This window comes from Tiliqua scincoides, chromosome 11, assembly GCF_035046505.1.
Source record: "Tiliqua scincoides isolate rTilSci1 chromosome 11, rTilSci1.hap2, whole genome shotgun sequence".
Taxonomy (NCBI): Eukaryota; Metazoa; Chordata; class Lepidosauria; order Squamata; family Scincidae; genus Tiliqua; species Tiliqua scincoides.
The window spans coordinates 22,425,246-22,437,315 of NC_089831.1; positions in this window are offsets into that span (position 1 = coordinate 22,425,246).

The following is a 12,070-nucleotide window of genomic DNA, read 5'->3' on the forward strand; positions in this document are numbered from 1 at the left end:
CCTTGGGCTGAAAAGAAATAGGAGCCTAAAATATGGTAGGCAGAAAGGAACATTCAGTTGACCAAAGACAGGTGGATAGGCTCCCAGTATTTATTCCATGCCTGGCCAATCCAGATGCTTCATACTGCCTTCCAATGGCAGGAGCCCGTGTTGTTCACTGATGTTCTCTTCTGAACTTCAAGAGCTGTTTCCAGGGTTGGAGCACATGCAGTCCATGATGGCTAGATCAAGGCCCAAATTTCAGGTTGTGCGGTTCTCCGTTCAAACCACCATGTCACTCGCACACTAGTTCCCAAACTTACCTGGGTCATGACGCCCCTGCAGTGTCTTCTTCCTGTCTCAGTGATGCGTCACCATCTTGGATTTCACAAAATCTGGCAAGACTCAAGATGGTGGCGCCCAAATTTCATGAGTTTTCGTAAGATCCAAGATAGCAACGCCCAGGGAACAGGTAGGAGAGGCCATTGGGGACATTCTGCTGCACCCTTTTGAGTTTGCCACAACACCCTACGGCAGGGGTGTCCAAACATTTTGGCAGGAGGGCCGCATCATCTCTCTGACAGTTTGTTGGGGGCCGGGGAAAAAAGAATTTACATAAATGGATATATTAGAGATGGAACTTATATGAATGAATGAAGGTCTTGCAACAGCTCAGGGCCTATAAAAGGCCTTGCACAAAGCAAGGCCAGCCTTTCCTTTGCTGCCACTGCTGCATCACAGAAGTGAAACAGCAAGTAGTGGAGTTAGCCCTTGTCCCACAGCTCAGGTGAGAGGTCGAACAGTCATCCTCACCTTTAGAGCAGTTGCGTCAGGCCAGCGTGGGCTCCAGCAAGTTTCCGGAGGGCCAGAGGCTCATTGGAAACTGGGGACTTCCTGAGGGCCGGTTTGGGAGTCTTCAAGGGCCACAAGTGGTCCCCGGGCCGGGGTTTGGGCACCCCTGCCCTACGGCATCACAATGCATACTTTGGGAACCCCAGCCCAGCCCTGTGTGCTCAGAATGAAGATGCTTCCAGCAGCTGAAATAGCTGTAAAGGAAGAGGGGATTTTACAGCAACCACAAAAGCAACAGGGTGTGTTTAGCACTTCCTGAGCCGGGGGCCAGACGCTGAGAAATTGTCATATAGCCCTGGTGGCTCATGGAGCGGTGCCAGGTTTGTGCATCTCGCCTGACGGCTCTGATTGGCCGGCAGTTACGGCAAACTGTGCTTCATTGTCCCATGTCTGCTTAAAATGTAACAAAGGAATAAACAGGGAGTCATTGTCCCACCCCGCGGCCCATTTCCCCTCCCCACTTCTCGTCCTCTCACAAAGAGCTGCAGGTGTTTTACTGGAGACACAAAAGTTAACAAGGATAGAGGTGTTGGCCAACAGCCAGGAGGATAAAATTGCCCAGAAGAGAAAGATGAGAAGCGACAAGAGTCCTCCCACGCTGAGTCTTTGTACCTCTGCGGCTCCCGAAGTGAGCACATAGGTCAGTAATCAAAGGTTTAGAAAGTCATTTGGCACCAACAGCTTGGCCTCCGAGTCAGAATTCAAAGACCATCTGCCGGGATGAAGTTGTCTTTTGAGGGCTATCGACCATATCCCCATCTCGGTTACGGCACTGTAAGCCTGAAACTCGGCCGGGGACAAAGTCAAAAGGAGTCACTTTTGGCCGTACATCAATGCAATTGACAATAATCAGGGTTTGTCTTTTCTTTTGGCCTTCAATGCGTTTGTCTCAGCCAGGGTAATATTTGCACCTTGGCACTCTTTTTTTTTTTTAAACCACATTGTCATGACAATGTGTTTGTCTTCTCTGAAGATGGCATGGAATCTCTGGATTAGTGCCTCCAACATTTATCTGCCCACCCCTCTGGAAAAGCCCACAGTGCAAAAGACGGAACAAAGCAGTCCTAGCTAGTGTTTGATGGCCCTGCGGTTTCTGCTCCTTTGGAGGCCACAATCTTGGACCCAGTTCAGTCCCAGATGCCCCAATAAAGCCCATGCTTTGTCTAGCACTTGTATTATTGATGACAAGTCTTTGGGGGAGAAAGGCATGTGCCAAATGGGCACTGAAATAGCATTTCGTTGTTGTTGTTTTTTAATTGCTTTGCAAATAGGGACAGCTCAGGAGGCAGCCCGTGTTGTTGGAGCATCAGGGAAGCATATGTAGGTAAGGGAAGTTTGCAGCTTTGAGGAATTCTGGCTATAGAAGCAGAGGAGAAGTCATGGACTTGAGTCATGACCGCTGGGTTTCCATGAAGGTGACATGTCCAATTGAAATAAATTTCTCCAGTTCATTCTGGAGTGTGCTAAACAAAACCTTTAGACTAATTGAGAGAAACTTGGATAACATAACACAGGCCTGAAAAACTGGGGGTCAAAGAAACTTTTTCCCCCCCAAAATATATGGTAGTTTGATATGAATTTGGGGTGCTGATTCCAAAAATGACATCAGCTCAGGAGGAGACATGGCAGCCTCTGCTGCAGTCCTTACCCCCCTCCTGGGCCCTGTCCGCCCTCTGGCCTGCTCTCTCCCACCCAGTTTCACCCCTTCCTTGTCTTCCCCCTGCCTTGAAAGGTATTTCTGCTGCCCAGCAAGGAAACTTACTACCTGGAAATCCTGGTTAACCTCCTTCTGATCCTTGAGACCCAGTGCCAACTGGTGCTGGCCCTCTCTACCAGTGCAGAGAACTTGCCATCAATTTGGAGTGCCTTAGGGCACTTTTACGACACCCAGTGCCAGCACTGGGGCTTGTGCGCCGGCGCTGGGCAGCACAGAATTGGGTAAACTCTCATTTAAGGAAGTTATTGTTATTGTTTATTTAAGGAAGCTGTTCATAGGAACTGGGTAAAAGTATTGCACTTAAAAAATAACTTTTGGTGTGCAACATACTGTATACAGTTGTTTTTGACAGTAACTATTCCTAGGCTAGCCTTACAACAAGGGAATCCCTGATTTTTCCATTTGTATCATTGAAGTCCCGTCTGGAAATATGGTAACCTCATCTAGGGAAGAAGGCTGGCTGTGATCCTGACTCTGAAGGAGTGAGGACAACTTCAGGATTGGGAACACTCTGAATTGCAAGCCGTTTGTACTCGCCAGGTACTGTCACTGTAAAGGTTCTACTAATAGATGGAATATATATATATATATATATATATATATATATATATATATATATATATATATATATATATATATATATATATATGTTTCTGATTATGTTTCTTTGTCACAGATCTCCATTTGGCAGATAAACTGACAAGATTTCGACCCAAAGCAGAGGTGCACGAGGAAGTCAAGATGTTGCAATTGAAGGTAATTAGGGGCTTACAAAATCACTACAGGGCTTTTATGAATTGGTTATGTTGGTATCTTGCAAAGAGCTTGGAACAGCATCCTTGTCTCAAAACAAACTTACGGGTAACCAAAACTCTGAAACAGTGACCTGTCCTAGGGCTACCCTGAAAGCATCAGGACAATGTGGAGAGTTGAAAATAACCATACGAGATATGGAAATACACAGTGAAACATCAACATGATCACAAACAAATAAAATGGAAAGAAATTGGTTAGCAGGTAAAGCTGCAGGTGACAAACATCACTGTGCCTACCAGGACAGCAGGTCTGTGGGCCAAATACTACTCGAAAAACACATTCCTTCACACGGCAGCAACAAGGGAACACGGTGCAACTTGCTAGGCTGGTATCTGCACAGCAAGCAGGGCAGCTACAGAGAAGGCCCTGTCCTGTGTTCGAGCCAACTGAGCAGATAATGGTGAGACGCATCTCCAAAGACAATCCTAATATCTGGGCAGATGTTAGGGTATTGAAGTGTTCTGGTCCCAAGGTGTGTAGGGCTTTGAAAGGTCAAAACATTAAAGGTCTCTATCACCCCAGAATTAGTGTCTTTGTCCAGTGATAGTTTGTTAGTGGTGTGTGTGTGTGTGTGTGTGTGTGTGTTTTAGATTGTGGAAAAAGGAATCATTGTAAAATTTACTTGGCTATGTTCAAAAGTCTCTAAACTTGTTTTTTTTAATTATTAAGAAACATATATAAATATTATAAATGATTATAGTAGTAATAAATGCCTATAACTGTAATGCCCTTAGAAATAATTAAATGCCCATTAGGGAGATAATGCAGGGTATATATACATTTATAAGTAACTGAGGGCCAAATCCTATCCAACTTTTCAACCCTGGTGCAGCCGTGCCCTCAGGGCATACACTGCATCCTGCAGTGGGGGGCAGTCATGGTGGCCTCCTCAAGGTAAGGGAAGGTTTGTTCCCTTTCCTCAGGACTGCAGTGCGACTGTACCGGCTCTGGAAAGTTGGATAGGATTGGACTCGAAGTAAGAAAATAAGTAAGATCCCAATCCTATCCAACTTTTCCGCTCCTGTGCAGCCACAATGCAGCCATGAGGTAAGGGAACAAACATTCCTTACCTTGACAAAGCCTCCATGACTGCCCCCCCCCATTGGAAGATGTAGTGTTCACCATGCTGGTATGGCTGCATTCATGCTGGGAAGTTGATTGGGCCGTACTAAGGGCCCAATCCTATCCAACTTTCTAGCACTGGGACAGCTGCGATGCAGCCCCAAGATAAGTGAACAAATGTTCCCATAACTTAAGGAGGCCTCTGTGACTGCTGCCCCACCACAAGATGCAGCGCCTGCCCCATTGGCACAGCTGCGCTGGCACTGGAAAATTGAATAGGATTGGGCCTTAAGTAAGGAAGTAAGTAAAACCAGTACTTTGCATTGGGCCTGAAGGGCTTAGTGAGGCTAGGTTATTTTATTTATATACCTATGTGGAAGGAACAAAACCTGTATTTCTAAGACAGTTCTGCTCTACAAAACGTACCGGTTTTGAGAGATGAGAGGTTCTGGTTAGTCTCTTCTCTGTCTGCACTGTGGTCCCAGCCACCTCTTTGAGGAGCAAGTGACGCAAAATCTATTCCACCTTAAGAAGCAAGAGACATCCGTTATTTGCAGTGAGAGAGGGGCCTCCCAGCTCTTTTCAGCAAGGGAATGTAAGCAGATCTCAGTCCAAAATTGCTTTGCTCAGCAGTTTTTCAGCTTGTTTTAATTGGCCTGCCCTGAAAGCATTCGGGATGCTGTACCTGTGCCAATGAAAATGCTACACTTGGGTTCACTGAGTCCTGATTCTCAAAACAGGGGCAGGGCATGGAAATCTAGACACACAATGAGAGAGGGGGAAAAGTGGGGATGTTAAAACAATTGGGTGGAGGATCGGTTTTGTAGAAAGCATAGATGAAGCTGAATTGCAACAGTGCCCATTTGCTGATGCCACTGTCTCCTGGTGGAAAATATTTTTGATGTGACTGAGGTTATATGTGTTGCTAATACATGCCTCTTATCAGGAAAGAAGCAGGTACTGATGTACAGTCAGGCTGAAAAATTAAGCTTGGAAAGAGGTGAAATATTTTCCCAAACTCTGGGAGCACCATTGCATCCTGTCACTCCTCCAACCCACCAAAGAGCTTCCAAGCTCCCCTCTCTCTCACCCACTAATTTCTTTGCACAAAATTTGTGCTGACATTGTCTGTAGTCATGGGAAAACCAAAACTGCAAGGGATCCTTGTGTCTGACCCACTATGGTAGTCATGGATTTGGTGTCAGAAAGGGAGAACGACCTCCCTTCTTCTCTTCTCTGCCACTGCTAGAATGACAGCAAAAGTAAGTGTAGGGTGGGAGGGAGGTGAGGGGAGCTTAGAGAGGCAGGTGGACAGGTAAGGAAGAACTTCAGGTTCCTCTCTGACTTGGACCTTACAATGAAATGGGGAAGAATTTTCAGGGTTGCAATGGATGCCTCAAATTATGTTTGGCCAGTGCTGGACCATGGACAGTGATCATGGAGGTCAGAGATTAGGGACTGGAAGGCAAGCCAGGAGTCAAACCAGTAGCCAGAAGGCAAGCCAGACACCAAGAGTCATAGGAAGTTATACACTAAAATGTGCAGAGACCTTGTTGTACAGGCAAGGTTCCAGACCAGACAGGAAACCATGTATACACCAGAGAGGCCCAATTACCATCCTGGGTGGGTGGGGCAGTTTGGAGCTTGAAAATCTTTAACCCTGACTGCAGTTGCATCAGCTCAACGCACATAGGGGTTGTTAGCTCTAGCCCAGACTGTTCATGCCATGGTCCGTGAGCCCACCAGGATTCGAATTTTGAGCCAGGGAACATGTGAATTTTGATGGCATTTTTTACTTCTCGTTGATGTTATCTACAGTTGCCAAATTGCAACCTGGAGATCCATATCATTCCTGACTACCATGACTTCTCCCACCTTTTCTGTCCCCAGTCCTGTTCTCAACTACTTCTTCCCATCATCATCATCAACAACAACAACAGTATTTATATACCGCTTTTCAACAAAAAAAGTTCACAAAGCGGTTTACAGAGAAAATCAAATATCTAATGGCTCCCTGTCCCAAAAGGGCTCACAATCTAAAAAGATGCAACACCAGCAGACAGCCACTAGAAAAGACACTGCTGGAGTGAGGTGGGCCAGTTACTCTCCCCCTGCTAAATAAAAGAGGAGCACCCACTTGGAAAAGCGCCTCTTAACCAGTTAGCAGGGGTTATCATGTCTATTTTATACTATGTACCACTCAAGGCTGGGATCTGTCTTCTCTTGCACTGTAAAACACCATTCACACTTACAGTGGTATACAAGTAAATAATAAAAATCAACAAGGGGGGTGGATGAAAGAACTGTAGGAGGAATCAATGGGTGCAAGTGGCTCATCTCCCACTGCATCAGGGAATCCTAGTGCCATTTATTTATTCATTTACATGTAATAGATCAATATTTTACAGACAAGTGGCAGGGTGGGATTATGGTGGAGATTGAGCAGAGTCTACTCCATAACTGAGCTAGGATTTGAATTCAGCACTCATTGCTGCAAAGCTATTACAGGGCCCATTAATCCCCCTCTGCTCTGACCTTTTTGTGCAGTGTTGCCTGGAGTCCGGATGTCATTTACTAAGTTCTAATAATAAACTGAACCCCCTCCCCCAAGTAGTCTATGGAACCTATAAACTGAGCATTTTAGCATGTCTATGTGCTTATATATGGCTTGTCTATAATAGGCACTTCGGCAGTGTCTGGACGTGTGTTGTGTGCTATTTAAATCCTGTCTTTCCAATGCAGACAGAAACTTAAGCCAGTAGTAGATCTCAGGTTTATCACATTAAAACCTCACAAAGGAGGATTCACTATTTTTAAATTGCATCAAATCCGGCACAGTGCTACTGACTCTGAGATGACTCTGCTCTGAGCAGTTCGCAATCTGCAGTTTAGTTTGTGGTGCCTCAGCCATAACAAAACAAAGATCTCTAGATGTTCCACTCCCCACTTCCAGATCCTTCTACAAGATGACTAAATGTTGGAGAGGATATCCATTACCACAAGCTCGCTAGTTCTCATGCATCACCCTGAGATGGGACTCAGGTTTGCCGACCAGCCAGTAAAGCTAGTATTCTACATGGCAACCTGCACTGCATATTGAAAAGCCAGTGGACTCCCAGTTCTGGCCGACCCTGCTCAGGATCTGCCAGGTACAGCTCTACCCATAACCAGGCAGCTTTTGCCTTGCTCTGGCCCCAGATAAACCAGGTTGTGTCCTGTCCTGCCAGAACTTCCAGTTCTTTCCTGGCTCCTCCTACCCTAATACCACCTGCAGGATCTCTTGTTTATAGCAAAATGTGGCAACCCTAAGAGAATTGGTAACTCTACTGCTGTTAGTGAGAGATGGAAGGATCTATCCAGTAAAGATGGCTGAGTTCAAGGCATCCCATTGAACAGTCTGTGGCCTGAGTGATCAGGCCACCCTTGCTTACATTGAATGTTTTTTCTGTAGACTTATACTCTCTCGACAATAGATGCTACAGAAAAGAATAAGAGTTAAAACTCCTCTTTTCTTGCTGGATTTACTTTAGGTATAGGGGGTGCCCACCACCCCTCTGGCCCCTCTTTATCCCTTATTGGGGGACTCTCCACCTGTATGTCCTGACTGCCATCTCTCTTGGGGCAGGAGCTTCCTTGTCCACAGATTCTGGGTTCCCAGTGTGAATGTGGAAAAGAGAGCGGAGGAAGTAATGGGTAGTTCAGTCTTTTTCCTTCCCCTTAGACTAAGGAGAACCGACAGGAGGGGATTATGCTGCACCCATGTCCTCCTTAAAAGAACAGCTTTCCTGGGCCTCTGCCTTCTCTGTTCATCCAGAGCCTTCAGTGTCACATCCTGCTCAGTTTCAGGCATCAATCGTGGTTTTCAATCTCACAGTGTGTGCTGCATCCTCTTTCCTCTTGCTCCTCTTCCCATACCTGTATGGTATGCAGAAAACATCTCCAGAAAACTCTTCAAGAGGTCTGGCCAGCCAGGTTAGCCTCACAGCATGGCAGCCCTGTTCATCTCTCTCTTTTCTCCATCTATCCTATCATGGCAATTCCGGTGACACTAGCTCCAGGTCCAATGTCCATGACTCCTCTAGTTTGCTTGGTTCTCCATGGGGTTGGAGGCTATAGTAGCCATGGAGGAGATGGTGCTTGACACTTGGTAAAGAAAACAATTGGCAAAACAGCTCATTTATTTAAAAAAAACAAAACAAAAAACTCTTGGTAAGTTTCTCTGTCTTTTGAACCAACCACTCAGTAATGAAAAAAACAAAACACTTTGCTTTCTCAAAATATATGCCCCAGATTTCCCAGGGCATTTAAAATTAGATTTGTATACAGTTTTTTTTAGAGCAACTTAATGATTCCCGAACATCATTTAAGGCAATTTAAAAAGGGACTTTGGCATTTAAGATATTATTCTCCCCCCTTCATTAAACAATTATAAATAATAGCAATAATTTGTGCAATTCATTCTCTGCCTAAGTAAACCTTTCAGGTTAATAATGGGAGCCGTTAACACTCACCTTTTAATCAAGGATTGGCGGCTTCAAAGCAAACTAGAGGAGCCTTTTTGCCTAAGGATGATTGATAATTGCTACAGCCTGGGCCTACGCAATGACAAACGTACAGTCGCGAGAATTCGGGCCAAATGAATTCTTTTCCCACTGCCTGGAATGTTTTCATTCCATCAATCTCGATGCACAGATTTCCTCATGGAATTTAATTTGTGGCACAGAATACGTATTTCTGAACCCCAGGCTTTGGCCTCTATCCAGAGAGAGTTGGCTGCACTTAAGGCTATTGAAATCTCTGGAATGTAAGTGAGTCATGACCAACTTGTCCCATTGATTTCAATGGGACAGAAGCATGACTCATTTTGTCTGGATCAGGGCCCAAGAGTTAAACAAAAAAAGTGAAGATTTTTGAGCTTTGCCATTAAGCACATTAGACCAGTGCTTTCCAAACCTTTAGCACCGGGACCCACTTTTAAGAACGACAATCTATCACAACCCGTTAGACAAAAGAAATCTAGAAATTATTACTTATTAATAATTAATAATAATTAATAATTGGGGTCCTGTTCAAGGACTGTTCTCCCAAATCTTTACAGTCATTCCAGGGTACCCAGAAGGCTGAACTGGAGATCAATATGTGCAGTTAGACAAAAGATTGAAGGTCAGGTCAGACAAAAGAATGAAACTGGGTTCACATGTAATCTACAGCATGCCAATTACTAGAGAAAATTAGAAAATGTGACATTTTAATTGGGGGGGGGGTATGAAGATGACCTCATCCCACAGATCAGCATTCCAGCTAACAATTTTCTTCTACAAACCGGACAAGGGTGTTCGCAAAGGTGTTTTTGTTTGTTTCAAAAACTTTGCACGACCCATCAAAAATCAGCTCGCAACCCACTGGTGGGTCCATACCCTCTGTTTGGGAAAACCGCATTAAAACATGCAAGTGGTCTTCTCTTGCATAGCCCCTTGATGAATCTTGTTCATGGATTTCAGTCATATCTTTGTGTCCTTTGTGTCTGTCGGCCCATGACGGCACACTGCTGTCTTTGGTTTCTCTTGGCTTTAGGTCCCTTTAGACCACTCAAGTCCCCGGAAATCCCACCACCTGATGATTTGCAAAAGTCAGCTGACAAGGGGGGGGAATTAACCACCTGAGTCCACCCATCTCATCTCCTTCTCCTCTTTCAACCCCATTTGTCTGTTAACTGCAAGTTGTGATGGTAAAATATTTGCATCAGGACTGGTGATTATCAGAGTAAGAGAATGCAGCCAGTTCCCCAGCAGTAGTTTCTAGTTTCAGACCAAACTGGAAGCTCCCTGGGAACAACCTTTCTCAGGAAATGCTGCTATTTCCGGCTTTGGTTAAAAAGTCAGGAAAAGAGAAGGCAATAGCAAAAAATTAAGAGCTTGGTAGATCCCCCCCCCCCCCACAGCCCTAGTATCCTTGTGACTATTTGACATTTCACCTAGATCCGCTCTCTAAATCCTGTAATGGTTTACCCAGTGAATGAAGTGGAGGGGGATTTGTTTTAAACGTAGGTGTTTTTCCACACCAGGATTTGTTATCACAGGCTCCAGGATTTGAACTGGTGACCTGCTCCTAGCTGAGGATAGAATGGGCTGAATGAGCTAATTGGGAGTTACTGGGCTCTGGCTTCCTCCAGCAGAGAAGCACGCTGGGGACTGCAACACCAGCTTTTGTGAGTTGTGGGCTGCATGATACCTCCGAATTAGCCACGAAAGTGAGAAGTCTGACTTCTTGTATTGACAGCAGTCCTCCCATATTGGTCCAGTGACTGAGCTCATGGACTTTGGGCAGGAGAGTCCACCTTCTCATCCTGGCTTTGAATTCAGATTGTCCAGGTTCAGCCCAGACAGCCTTCACATCAAAGGATATGAGCTGAAGGTTCTTGCCTATCACAACATAGCAATTGTGAGGACCTGCAGCCAACAGGCTGTGGGAGCCGGGATGTTGAAGTGGTTTGGGAGTTGGACTTAGACCTGGACGATTCAGATGCAAACCCCTGCTCAGCCATGAAGCTTCCTGGTGACTCTGGGCCAGTCACTCTCTTTCAGCCTCACCTACCTCAGAGGGAGGGGAGGAACCACGTATGCCACCTTGGAGAAACCACGTATGCTCCTTGGAGAAAGGGTGTTATAAAAATGTGAAAATTAAACCGACAACACTAGTAGCTTTCCCTGAAAGAGAAGTTCGTTTGTATCATTTCCCTCTGGGTCACATTGCACCAGCAGTCTAGGGTTGCCACCTGCCCTGGAGCCCTCCCCATAACCTATTCATGTGCCTACATGCAGCCTGGTGTGCAAAACTAATGTGCAAAGCTGAAGCTTTTCATATCATGGAGATAAACATTAACATTTGCTCATGTCAACAGATCAAGCTGTGAAAAGTTGGCAGTGCTGGGCTTATCTATCCCCTTTCTCTCATCCTATAACACCTCTACCCCATTACTCCCACCCATTTTTCTGGCTCTGGTAGTTGGCTAATAAATATCTTCTGAAATGTTGATATTGATCTTCACGCTAGGGCTGGCAGAAAGTACACTGGGATCTACCAGTAGATATCTAGCAGGTTTGCAGTAGATCAGCAAAGGTTCTTGATTCTTGCAGCAACAACAAAAAGGTCTGCCTCTCTCTCTCTCTCTCTCTCTCTCTCTCTCTCTCTCTCTCTCTCTCTCTCTCTGGCTGCTGAAATGAAGAAAGCTTAGAGGGAAATAAAGAGTAGATATTTGTGTGAAAGGATTGTGATTCTACTTGTGATGCTGAAAACAAATTCCTGGGTTGAGCATATGCTCAGAGGCAACCCTGGTCCAATTATACGTCTATCCTCTGAGCCACTATTTTGCACTATTTCAGCTCTAACAAGTCTGAAATCTGCCCCTCTGTGATTTAGACTACTTTCATGTATACAGTGAACCCAATGTGGGGAGTGAGAGCATGGTGATAAGACAGTCTCCATGCGTACACAAAGTATACACACACAGGCTTTGGATACACCCTTGGGGACTTTGTCTCTTGCAGGGTCTCCAACCACACTAGGTTGTACCAAGTGTACATTTGGTATGCATGGAAGGACCATACAGATGCTCTAGTGAACACATATAGGTTAGCGTGTTCA